We start from the raw sequence: 12,153 nt of genomic DNA, 5'->3' as shown, positions 1-12,153 counted from the left end.
CTTTCTGTCTTAACAAAATATTCTGCTTCTCAGTTTTAGTCATAAATGTAGAATAAAACTCAACAAATTAACATCAGTCTGTATGTTTTCTCTATGTTGAATATGGAAAGTACAGTACAAACATTGTGTTTGGATAATTATTATTATTATTATCATCATCATCATCATCATCATCATTATATTTCCCCTTTTATCTTCTTAGATTATGTTGAAATTTTAAAGTTAAACTTATTTAAATTGTATGACCCTTCCCCAAATAATCATATTCAATGTTAATTATGTGTATAGATTAATATTTTAATGTCTTTGTTGCCTACCTAATTTAAAGCTATTTCCAATTTCTATATTTTTTAAACCATACTAGGAATTAGAATCTGTTATTGTAGACTAGAAGAAATACTCCAGAGAACTGGAGAAAATTTAGCTGAGCAGGGAAAAAGAAAAGAATTATTAACAGCAAAAAAATTGTAACTGATGAAAATTATTGAGTACAAAATGATCTAACAAATGAATGATCCAAAAACCAAGAAACAAAAACCAGACTGGCCATGTGTCAAGAAAAAGGAATGAACTTTGTACAACCTTTCTACTCCAGGATATCCTCATAATATTCAAGAGAAAAATAAGAAGGATACCAATGTGTTGAGAGGACCCACTAAGAAAAATGTGATTAGATCATAGATCCTTGTGAGTATTTGACCTGAAAGACATGATGTAGTTTATCTGGGCTTGACAAGTTGAATTCATCAATGGCAGATAGACTCTTATTATCACAGTATTCATTGTTTTGTTATTAATATCCTATTAGTCTTTTAATGCTCAATTAATCTTTTTTTTTACATCAAAAAATCATTTGACTTGGCAGAAAACAAACAGGAGTTGAGTAGTTTTGCCTTCTAGTCATCTTTTATGTTGTCCAAACCACCAAAATCTATGGTTCTAACTCATCTCTGATCCACCTCTTTTTCCAAATATTGCTTTAAAAATATCTTTTTTATTTTCTTTAGGTTTCTTCCCTGACTCTAGCACATTCTGAGTTTTAATATTACTGAAAATTTTAAGATAGGACAATGCCATCATTTTTGTCCCCATGCTCTCTTGCTTTCAGTTTCTGTATATGCTTTTTTTTTCAAATCTAGTTGTTAAATCTAAACCAGTTTCATTAGATAACTTCTTAATTTTCTCATGATCATGATTATGTTGATTGTGGTTTCGTCATTTCATTCTCAAGAACTTTACTTACTTCCTGGGATGACATGCCCTCTAGAAAGTTAGCACATGGGATCTGAGCTGTTATTTCTCTGAACTCCTTGAAACCTACTCTTTGCAAATCTACAATACAAGCTAGCTCATATCTTCCCTTCTTTCTCACAGATTTTCATATCCAGTATTAGTTTCCATCCTAGCTTCCCATTGCTAGGTTTTTTTGTTTGTTTGATGTTTATTTGTTGTTGTTTTGCTTTGTTTTTACTGAGAATTGTATCTAGAAAGAAATCCCCCTCATTAATTATTATTTAAGACAAGTGAGAAAATTATTATTTTTCTTTGGAGAAAGAGAAAAAAGAGAGAGAAAGGGAGAAGTAAGAAGTGTGTATGAAAGAGAGAAAAAACTAACAGATTTCAAATTTTTCAATCAATATTGTCATGCTTTTTTAAGCTGTTGATTTGATTTTTTTAACTTTTCTAGATTCTCCTTCTATCCAAGTCTATATATTTATGATAATACTGTTTCTCTCCCTGCCTCCATTGATTTTCTTTTCTTTCTTTCTTTTTTTTTTGCCTTAGGCATGGCTTTTATTCATTCAGACACTGTACAAATATTACAGGCAATTTCCTTACACTGCAAAAAGTATAAAAATAATCTTTATATAGGAATCTGTTCATTCCTGTAAATCTCTCTAAATCTCTTTCCAAACATTTTCTAAATGGAGGCAAGGGATGGTACAAGTCAGAGAGGAGGTCTCCTCCCTCCAGCCCTGGGCTAGAAGGGGAGCCCTCAGGCTAGGGCCACAGGGACTGGATCCACCCAGTTTGGGGAGTCACTTGGCTGATCTCATTAACCTATCCTGGTGCGGCAAGTAGGACAGTGGGGGAAAGGGGATGTTGTTGGCAAAGGAATTCGGTTCACAGCGCTGTGGCCTGGCTTCCCTCCTCCCCTCCACAAGAGTGTGACACTACTGGCAGACTCCCGAAGAGCCTATTTCAAACTCAGGAAATTGGTTTGTCTATAAGGTTTGTTTTCTATACAGGGCTTGTGTCCTCACCCTGCCCCTGGGCTTGGCCTTTGGGACCTTGAGGGGAGGAGCATGGACAGCATTGGGCAGGGGGAGGGTGGGAGTAGGGTCTCTTTCGGTAGCCACTGCGATGGGAACTAAAGGTACTGTATCACCGTGGGCAGCAGAGCCTGTGCTCTGGGATACAAGACAATGTGGGGACATGAGGTTACTGGCCCTAGGGGGAGAGGCACGTGGCAGATGCTATGGCTACCTGTTGACAGGAGATAAAGATATCCGGGTAACGAGAGAACTGACTCCTTCCCCCCCCCCCCCCGCGCCATTTTGAAGGGCAGATGGACAAACTGGCCAATGGAAAGAATCAGAAATCTATGACCCTAATTGTGTAATTTGGAAAGGGAGGGGATGGCTGGTCAGTCGGTATCCAGAGGAATCCTGAAGATAGTGGAAGTGGAGAGAGAAGGAAAGAACAAAGCGACCCCAAGTCAAACAGTATTAACGGCCTGCAGAGTCAAAGGTTGAGGACTGGGAAATCAAAGAGGTCACAGACTCCTTCACTTCCATCCAGTTTGGAGATGTAGTCTTAGTCTCCCGGGGGAAGAGAGAGGCGGAGAAGAGCGGCAAACACTTCTGAGGACGTCAACTCCTCCAGCAACCCGGAATTCATTCACTCTCTCCTTGGATCAAACATTTCCAACAGCTCTTTGGGGAGTTCCAGGATGCCTGTAGGATCTGGCTTGATTGGCTCAAAAGAGGTAGAAGAGTTGGGCAAGATGGAGCTGCTGCCCAAAGAGGCTGAGGACTGGAGTGGCCGGGTGTCGAGTGCAGCGCTGGATGCTGTGCTGAGAGTACCAAGAACTCCGGCATCCTTGCTGTTCGTGCCAGGGCCACTACTGCTTCCTGCAACTGGGCTAGCTGCTGGTTGCCCAATGGCACGCTGGTCCTGGGTGCTGGTAGGAGTGGAAGGGCGAGGGCTGCTGGGGATTGGGGTCTCCTGGTGCTGAGGGGGTGCTGGTTTCGGCTGGGGAGGGGAAGGAATGGCTGCCAGGCACTGGAGTAGATCCTCAGGTGGAGGCACGGGGACCACCGCAGGGGAGAGCTCCACGCATCCTTGTTCACCAACAGCACGTCGATGGGGCCACTTGTACTCCTCAAGTGGATCTGATACTTCTGCCCATTTAGGCACTCAGGGACTGGCACTTCCAGGCTGGTGCCTGATGGGGCCCGAATGACCCACAGAGTGTCCTTTCCACTGGATACTGTCCTTAGACTTCTTTTCAATCAGTGCAATCCCTTCCAGGTCATTAGTGATGTCATAGATTCTCCGCTTCTGCGGAACAGTCAAGGTGTCTGCTGCGAGTTTTAGGTCGAGGACTCCGTTCCTGGCCTCCTGCAGCAGCAACACAAGTTTGGTCGTGAGCAGGCCCAGGCTCTTCTCGTGCTGTCTCTGCGTCCCGGGAGGCGGCGGCGGCGGCGGCGGCGGCTGCAGTGGCGTCGGCGGGGCCTGCAGCCCGGACTCCGCCATGGAAGCCTACCTCCCAAAGCCCAAGCCACGCTGGCGCCTGCCGCCTACCACCAACACTTCCACTTCTGCTCTCATTAATTTTTATAAAAATATTCTCTATCCTCCAATTTCTGGATTCCTTATATAAATATACCTTTTTAATTTTCAACTGTACCCTCTCTGCACATTCCCCTTTAATTATCCTCTTGTTTTTTAGTAAGGCATATCATTTCAGGAGCATACTATCTTTTTTATTATTTTTTTTAAGATACATTTTGGGGGGTGGGACAAGGAGGGTTAAATGACTTGCCAGGAGTCACACAGCTAGTAAATGTCAAGTGTCTGAGGATGCATTTGAATTCAGGTGCTCCTGAATCCAGGGCTGGTGCTTTATTCACTGTACCACCTAGCTGCCCCCACAGGATCATACTATCACCATGTGTCTCATTCACCAGTTCTTAGCAGTAGCTAATATGTCAAATTTTCCTCCTTGCATTAGTCTCTCAGATTCACCTTCCACATCCTTACTTTGTACATTTGTGAATAGATGATTGAGCACATGGGTTTTAGTGCTGGCCCTTTTATCTATCTTTCTCTGTCTGTCTGTTTATTTATTTAAATGTTCTTTCATCCATTTATTTATGAGATTTATTTATTCATTAATCTATTTATTTATCTGTTTATCTATCATTTGTTTATTTTAATTTTTGGGGGAGGTGAGGCAATTGGGGTTAAGTGACTTGCCTAGGGTCACACAGCTAGTAAGTGTCAAGGGTCTGAGGCTGGATTTGAACTCAGGTCCTCCTGAATCCATGGCCGGTGCTCTATCCACTGTACCAACTACCTGCCCCTATTTGTTTACTTTTTAGACATTCATTAATCCCTTCATTCATTTGTTTGTTTATCTATTTGTTTCTTCGTTTGCTGTATCCTCTTAATTTCTGTGCATCTCTGTTGCATATTCTTCCTAAATTTCACTTACTCTTTACAAATGAGCTTTGGGGATGTAGGTAGGTGGTCCTTTTCCTCTCCCTTCGTTTTAATTTTAAAACCATTTTGATTAGATTTGGAGGACACCAGGAAAATATATTCCTATCATCCCTTGCTGAAAGCATTCCATTGCTGATTAGGATTAAATTTTTAGCCATGATCTAATAATCTAAGTCCCAGTCTTAATCACTCATTCACTTTCCAAAGCACACTTTCTCACATGACTGTCACTTTCTTTGCCTTTCCTATGCAGCAATGATGAAAACAACTCTTGTACTCCCAATATTTTCAGTTTTTTCAAGATAACAGTATTCTTTAACAAAGTTTTGTCTTTATGAACCATGACAGGTAAGGTATATTTATTCCCCCATAATTGATTTTTTTGTTTTTTTAATTCTGGTGAAACAATTGGGGTTAAGGGACTTGCCTAGGGTCACACAGCTAGTAAGTATGTGAAGTGTCTGAGGCCGGATTTGAACTCAGGTCCTCCTGAATCCAGGGCCGGTGCTCTATCCACTGTGCCACCTAGCTGCCCCCCTAATTGATTATTTATCCCACTCTCTACAGAAACTTTGAAACCTCTACTCTCTCCTGAAACTTCCCAAACTACCCATTCCCCTCAGTCTCAAAGCCCCATATTTTGCTGAGAAAATATTTCATTCACCCTGAGCTCCCTCTTCTTCCCTGCACTTCATTAGACAATCCTTTGGCATCACCGGTTTTCTGTTCTTTTACTCCTATCTCTGATGAAGAGATTGTTGTTTTGTTCTTGCCAAAGCAAAATGTCTACATACATCTTTGGTTTCATCTTCTTCCATAGTTTTCATCAGATTATCTCCACCGCCATCCAACTACTCCATTTAACATTGATTCTTGCTTCCTTCTGTGATACTTATGGATATTCCCAAGTCTCCTTCATCCTTTAAAAACAAAATAAGTTTCACTAGACCTTTAAACACCATGAGTTATTATACTTTGTCTCTTCTTCCTTTCTTATTCAAACAGATAGACTGATAGGCTCAGAGATATAGACCAAGAAGGGAACTTAAAGATTATTGAGCCCAACCTTATTTTACAGATAAGGAAACAGGCATAAAGTGGTTGCTTGCCAAGGGTCATGCAGCTAATATGTATCTGAGACAGTATTTGAATCTAGGACTTCTTAATTCTAGGTCCAGTGCCCTATACACTATATAACACACCAACTCTCTACTTGCTGTCTTTACTTCTTCCACTCTTCTAAATTCTCTTTGATATGGATTTTGAAATCATCATTAAACTGAAAGTGATCATTCTCCAATCACCTATAATCTTTTCTAAGATTTTTTTTTTTTTTTTTAGTGAGGCTATTGGGGTTATGTGACTTGCCCAGGATCAGACAGCTAGTAAGTGTTAAGCGTCTGAGGCCGGATTTGAACTCAGGTACTCCTGACTCCAGGGCTATTGTTCTATCTACTGCACCACCTAGCTGCCCAAATATGCATTTATTTTTGTTTGTTTTGTTTTTGTTTTGTTTTTTGCTGGGCAATGAGGGTTAAGTGACTTGCCCAGGATCACACAACTAGTAAGTGTCAAATGTCTGAGGCCAGATTTTAACCCAGGTCCTCCTGAATCCAGGGCTGGTGCTTTATCCACTGCACCATCTAGCTGCCCCTCTGAGAGAATTAAATGTCTTCCTCAATAGGCAAGATGCATTATTCAAGTCCTGGGGGCTTCTTCTCCCCTGAGCCCCCATTCCCTTCCTTTTCTTGCTGAGATAGCAGTTACAATTGCCCCCTTAGATAGGGCAGGCTACATTGTTTAAATCCCAGGGTCTTCTCCCCCCATCCACCCATTCCTTCCTTTTCCTGCTGAGTTAACAGTTAACCAGTAGAGGATGCTCCTCTCAGATAAGAGCAGTCTCCATTATTCAAGCCCCAGGGGATTATCTCCCCCCTCACCCAAATTTTCTTTCTTTTCCTGCTGAGTTAGCAGTGGTTTTCTAAAGTTAGATAACAAAAGAATTGTGAAATCCCCATGTAGAGGTTGTCCCACAGGTGGGGTTTACATGTTTAGAAGTGTCATGAATAATGTGCATCCCGAGTAAGCAGATAGGTGAAATGGGGAGGAAATCCTTGAAATTAGGGACAAATCTATATATAAACATGCTGAAACAACCATGCTTTGCACAACTTCTTTATAAGTGTGTGTTCTTTCTTGCATGATCATAATAAAATGGTCTTCCCACTTTGCACCACACTGGGAATCATGCCTCAGTTAATCAGTTTATAACATTTTCATTGCTAAATCAGATGACCTCTTTTCAATTTGTGATCCCTCGGTATCATTCAATTCTATCGATCTCTTTTCCACCAAAAAAAACAAAACAAAAAATAAATGTTTTACAGATGTCATACCTTCATAACCAATTCCCACCTGTGCCCTCTGTCTATATTTATTTCTGTTTCTGCCCTAATATTGAGAAATTTCTTATGAGTTAGATGTATAATCTTCACATATAGGAATATAAGCAGTTTAACCTTTTAACATCCCTCTTAATTTCTTTTTTCTGTTTACCTTTTTATGCTTCTATAGGGTCTTGCATTTGAAAGTCAAATTTTCTATTCAGTTCAGGTCTTTTCATCACAAATGCCTGAAAAATCCTCTTTTTCACTGAAGTCCCAATTTTTCCCCTGGAAGATTATACACAGTTTTGCTGGGTAGGTGATTTTTGGTTGTATTCCCAATTCCTTTGCCCTCTGGAATATCATATTCCATGCCCTCTGATCCTTTAATGTAGAAGCTGCTCGATCTTGTGCTAACCTGACTGGGGCTCTACAGTACTTAAATTGTTTCTTTTTGGCTGCTTTCAACATTTTCTCCTTGACCTAGGAGCCCTGGAATTTGGCTATAATATTCCTGGTGGTTTTCCTTGTGGAATCTCTTTCAAGAGGTGATCAGTGAATTCTTCAATTTCTACTTTACCTTCTGGTTCTAGAATATCAAGGCAATTTTCCCTGACAATTTCCTGGAAGATGATGTCTAGGCTCTTATTTTAATCATGGTTTTCAGGTAGTCATATAATTTTTGAATTATCTCTCCTGGATCTAGTTTCCAAGTCAGCTGTTTTTCCTAGGAGATATTTCACTTTGCCCCCAATTTTTTTCTTAATTTGGATCTGCTTTATTGTGTCTTGATTTCTCATAAAGTCATTTGCTTCTATTTGCTCAATCCTAATTTTTAAGCAATGATTTTCTTCATAGAGCATTTGTCCCCTCTTTTCCATTTGGTCAATTTGACTTTTCGAGCTGTTGACTTTTTTTTCATGACCCTCCTTCATTACTCTCATTTCTCTTTCCATGTTTTCCTCTACCTCTCTTACTTTTCTCTTTACCTCTCTTACTTTATGTTCAAAGTCCTTTTTTAGTGCTTCTATTGCCTGAGACCAATTCATATTTTTCTTGGAAACTTTGGATGTAGGAGACCTGAAGGTGCTATTCTCTTCTGATGGTGTACCTTGATCTTCCTTGTCACTAAAGAAACTTTCTATGGTCTTCACCTTTCTCTGTCTGCTCATCTTGCCTGTCTTTTACTTGACTTTTAACTCCTTCTTAAAGTGGGGCACTACTTCTAGGATGTACTTTCCCAAGCTTCAGGGGGTCTAAGGTGGTGTTTAAGGAAGGGAAGGTTCTTCACTCACCTGGCCTGTTTTCTGGTCCATAGATAACCCCAAGCCAACTTGCTAATTAACCAGGAATGATGAGCCTTCTCCCTTCCCCTACCTAGGCCACCACCACTCAAGCCTACTTGCTGGTTCCTAACAGGGGTGAAACACCCAAGTTCTGCCTCAACTCCAGCAGAGACTCCTGTAATCTCCCCCTGGCCAACTTCTTAGCCCTCTCACCAGACCATGAGCTTAGCTCCAGATGACACTGGTGCTACAGCTGATTCAGAGGTTCTGGGAGTCTCTTTCTCTGGCTAGGCCTGTCTAGGACTGGATCTGTGTCAGCGGAACTGTGCGGTTGGGCTCCACTCCGGCCAGGCACAGCAGCCCCTCCTGCCAAATTTCTAAGCCATCTTTGAATGGAAAATAATTTTAGTCCATTCTTTTGTGCGTTCTGCTGCTCCAGGAATTTTTATATGGTATTATTTCAAGGTTTTTTGGAGTGATCATGTCATGAGTTCCAAGAGCTTACTGCCTTTCTTCAGCTATCTTGCCTACAACACTGATCTCTCTTGGGTCTTTTACATGTCTTCTCTGTTTCTTTTGTTAATCCAACATTCTCATCCATAGTAATTGCAACCATAGTAATTGTCGTTATTTCCCAAAATTCTGTCTTGAGGGCTCTTCTCTATACTTTCTCAGTAACCACATCAGTCCACATATATTTAATTACTATCTCTATAATAATGACTCCTAGATCTATATTTCCACTCTTTATCTCCCTCCTGAATTTCAAGTCTGTATCATGAATTACCTACCAGCAACCAATTTCAAAATGAACATTTCTAAAACCAAATTAACATCTTTATTTCTGGCACAGGCATTGGTAACAGTAAAGCAGTTTCCAACAAGAATGTCATCCCTGACACCATACTCTTACTCATTCCAGATGTTCAACTATGATCTTCTACCTTTATGATCAAATATAAACTCCTCTTTTTGCTATTTATTAATTTAAATCACTTAGTCCCAAGCTATCTTCCTAGCTTTAATGCACACTTCCCCTTTCCATATACAATGTGTTCCATCTAAACTGTCCTTCTTTCAAATCCTCATATGTAACCCTCTGTCTCCTGCTTCCATGGCTTCACACTATCTGCCATTCTGGAAATATACTTTCTCCTCACCTCAGAATCTTCAGTTTCCATCAAGGTTTAGCTCAAGAGGTTTCTTCTACATGAGGCATTTCTCAATCCTCCAAGCTACCAGTTCCTTCCCTAGCTTCTAGTGCCCACGAGAGAGAACCCTTGATTAAAATCAACATTTTCTGTAGTAAATGACTAGAGTGAGTTAGATGGTCACCATATGTAATCACATTTGCTGAATGACTGGGTTTGAAAGGAAACCATGACTCTCAAAGGATAGGGATGTGAATATTGCTAGAGGGTGAAAATGCATGTCCTAAGTCCCTGAAGAAGATCCCCTCACAAAAGTGTGGGAAAGTTAAGTGAATAGGGGCTCTGTCTGTCACCATTATCAGCCAATGTTATACTGTTCATGTTAAATAAGCCAGCTAATTTCCACATAATGTGGATTTCTTACCTCAGTGAGTCTCTAGCTCTAACATAACATTTAAAATCACATTTTTGCATGGATTCAAAGACTGCTTAGGACTTTGAAGCTACAAAAGTCCTATCATCTATTTGGTCCAAACACTTAATTTGAAAGTTGGTCAAAATGAACCACAGGGAAATAAAATGGCTTACCTTTGCTCTTCCAATAAATTGGTGGCAGAATTGGGATGACAGGACAAATCTTTCTATATACAGTTTAGTATTCTTACCACTCCACTATGAATAGTCCCTTCAGGGGTAGGGATGGACTGAAAACATCTGTACATTTTATTGGAGCAGATGGAAATTCTTTGGGGACATCCAAGCAGCCATGACAACAGTGGAGAAAGTGATAACTCACATTCATATAGTGTTTTTTAAGATTTTAATGGGCTTTCTCTCCTTACAATAGCCCTATGAGGTAGATAGGGCATGCATTTTGATTCCCATTTTACAAATTAAAGTCATAGAGGAACTTGACTCAAATCACACAGTATGTCTAAGCCAGAATGTGAAGATTGGTATGCCTCGCTTTAGGTCTAGTGTTCTTCCCACTACTGTGCTGCTTCCCCAAGATGGCAGGTGCAAGCCTCCCACATACTCTAAATTCAAAGGTCATTCTTCCACAGAATGATTTAAAAAATAATAATAATTTTTGTACTTCTTAAAATCTGATTACATCAGAGGGAATTGCTGTTAAAGGAGTGATCCATGTGTTTCCTGTCCAGAAGAGAAGTTAGTGATTTTTGGCTAGCTATTTAGGATTTCCTTTCCCTGAATCTCCCTTCTGCTTATTTTCCCTGTAAAAGAATATGTTTCACGTAAACTTGCTGTCTACCTTACATATCTTTTAGCATAAGAGAAATTGTCACTATTTTGAAAACTTTGAAAGCACACAGACCTGTTAAATTTATGTTAGACTAAAACTATAGAAGTTAAAGTAAGAAGGAATGTTTTCTTTTCCAAAGTCATAGCTATATAAGAACTAATTCCATATAAGTACGTCTCCAAAACTAGGTAGCTTTTAATTCACAAGGAAAAAACAAAAAACAAAACAACAACACACCAACTAAACAAAGACAACATTGCTAGTGATTGTCCTTATGCAGGTATAATGGAAAGAGTCCTCAATAATAAAGTTAATAGGCAATATTGTCATACTACACCATCACATAGTGCTGTTTTTTTAATGAATACTCGCAGTATTAAGATTGGGGGGGGCAGCTAGGTGGCTCAGTGGATAAAGCACCAGCCCTGGATTCAGGAAGACCTGAGTTCAAATCTGGCCTCAGATACTTGACACTTACTAGCTGTGTGACCCTAGGCAAGTCACTTAACCCTCATTGCCAAGCACAGAAAAACCCCAAAACAAACCAAAATAAACCAAAACAAAGAATAGAGGGGCAGCTAGGTGGAACAGTGGATAAATCACTGGCCCTGAATTCAGGAGTACCTGAGTTCAAATCCAGCCTTAAACACTTGACACTTACTAGCTGTGTGACCCTAGGCAAGTCACTTAACCCTCACTGCCCCACCACACACAAAAATAAGAATAAATAGAAATATAACCTCATCAGCCTATTAATAGACTCCAGTGACAAATCCTAGGGTCCATAATTTAAGAGGTCTATATTTAATTTGGAGACTGAATTATTAAAAGGTAATTAAAGGAATGGAAAATAGACATTGTGATGAGAGGCAAAAGGAACTAAGATTGTTGAGCCTTGAGATGTAAAGGCTTCCCTCTCTAAGCTCTTGTACTGCAAGTGGCAACATGACTAAATGTACCAAAAAGGTCAGAATTGTTGGTAAATATGGAACACATTATGGTGCATCTTTCAAAAATGGTGAAGAAAATTGAAATCAGCTAAATTATTCAGCATGACAATTATATCTGTTCCTTCAGTGGCAAGACCAAAATGAAGAGATGAGCCATGGGTATTTGGCACAGTAGCTGGTGGTGCATGGACCTCTGCAGGCACAGTCAAATCTATCATCACAATACTGACAGAATTGAAAAACCAGTAAGAACCTTTTCCTTTTCAAATAATTATAGTCCAACAAGAAAGGGGCTAATTTATGGAATAAAAATCACTTTAGTTCTTTTTTAAAAGTTAAGGCTTAAGGATAAAATAAAATTGAAAGTATATCAACTTTGATTAGGATAAA

The 12,153-nt window shown here is 39.9% G+C and overlaps 1 pseudogene; it reads right to left on the bottom strand.

The window, feature by feature from the left end:
* Positions 1 to 2,745: 2,745 nt before the first annotated feature.
* On the bottom strand, positions 2,746 to 3,759 carry LOC122747353 (annotated as a pseudogene).
* Positions 3,760 to 12,153: the final 8,394 nt, after the last annotated feature.

The sequence above is a fragment of the Dromiciops gliroides genome, chromosome 3 (genome assembly GCF_019393635.1).
Source record: "Dromiciops gliroides isolate mDroGli1 chromosome 3, mDroGli1.pri, whole genome shotgun sequence".
NCBI lineage: Eukaryota > Metazoa > Chordata > Mammalia > Microbiotheria > Microbiotheriidae > Dromiciops > Dromiciops gliroides.
Note: the sequence above shows the minus strand (reverse complement) of the source record. Positions and strands in the feature narration are given on the sequence as shown.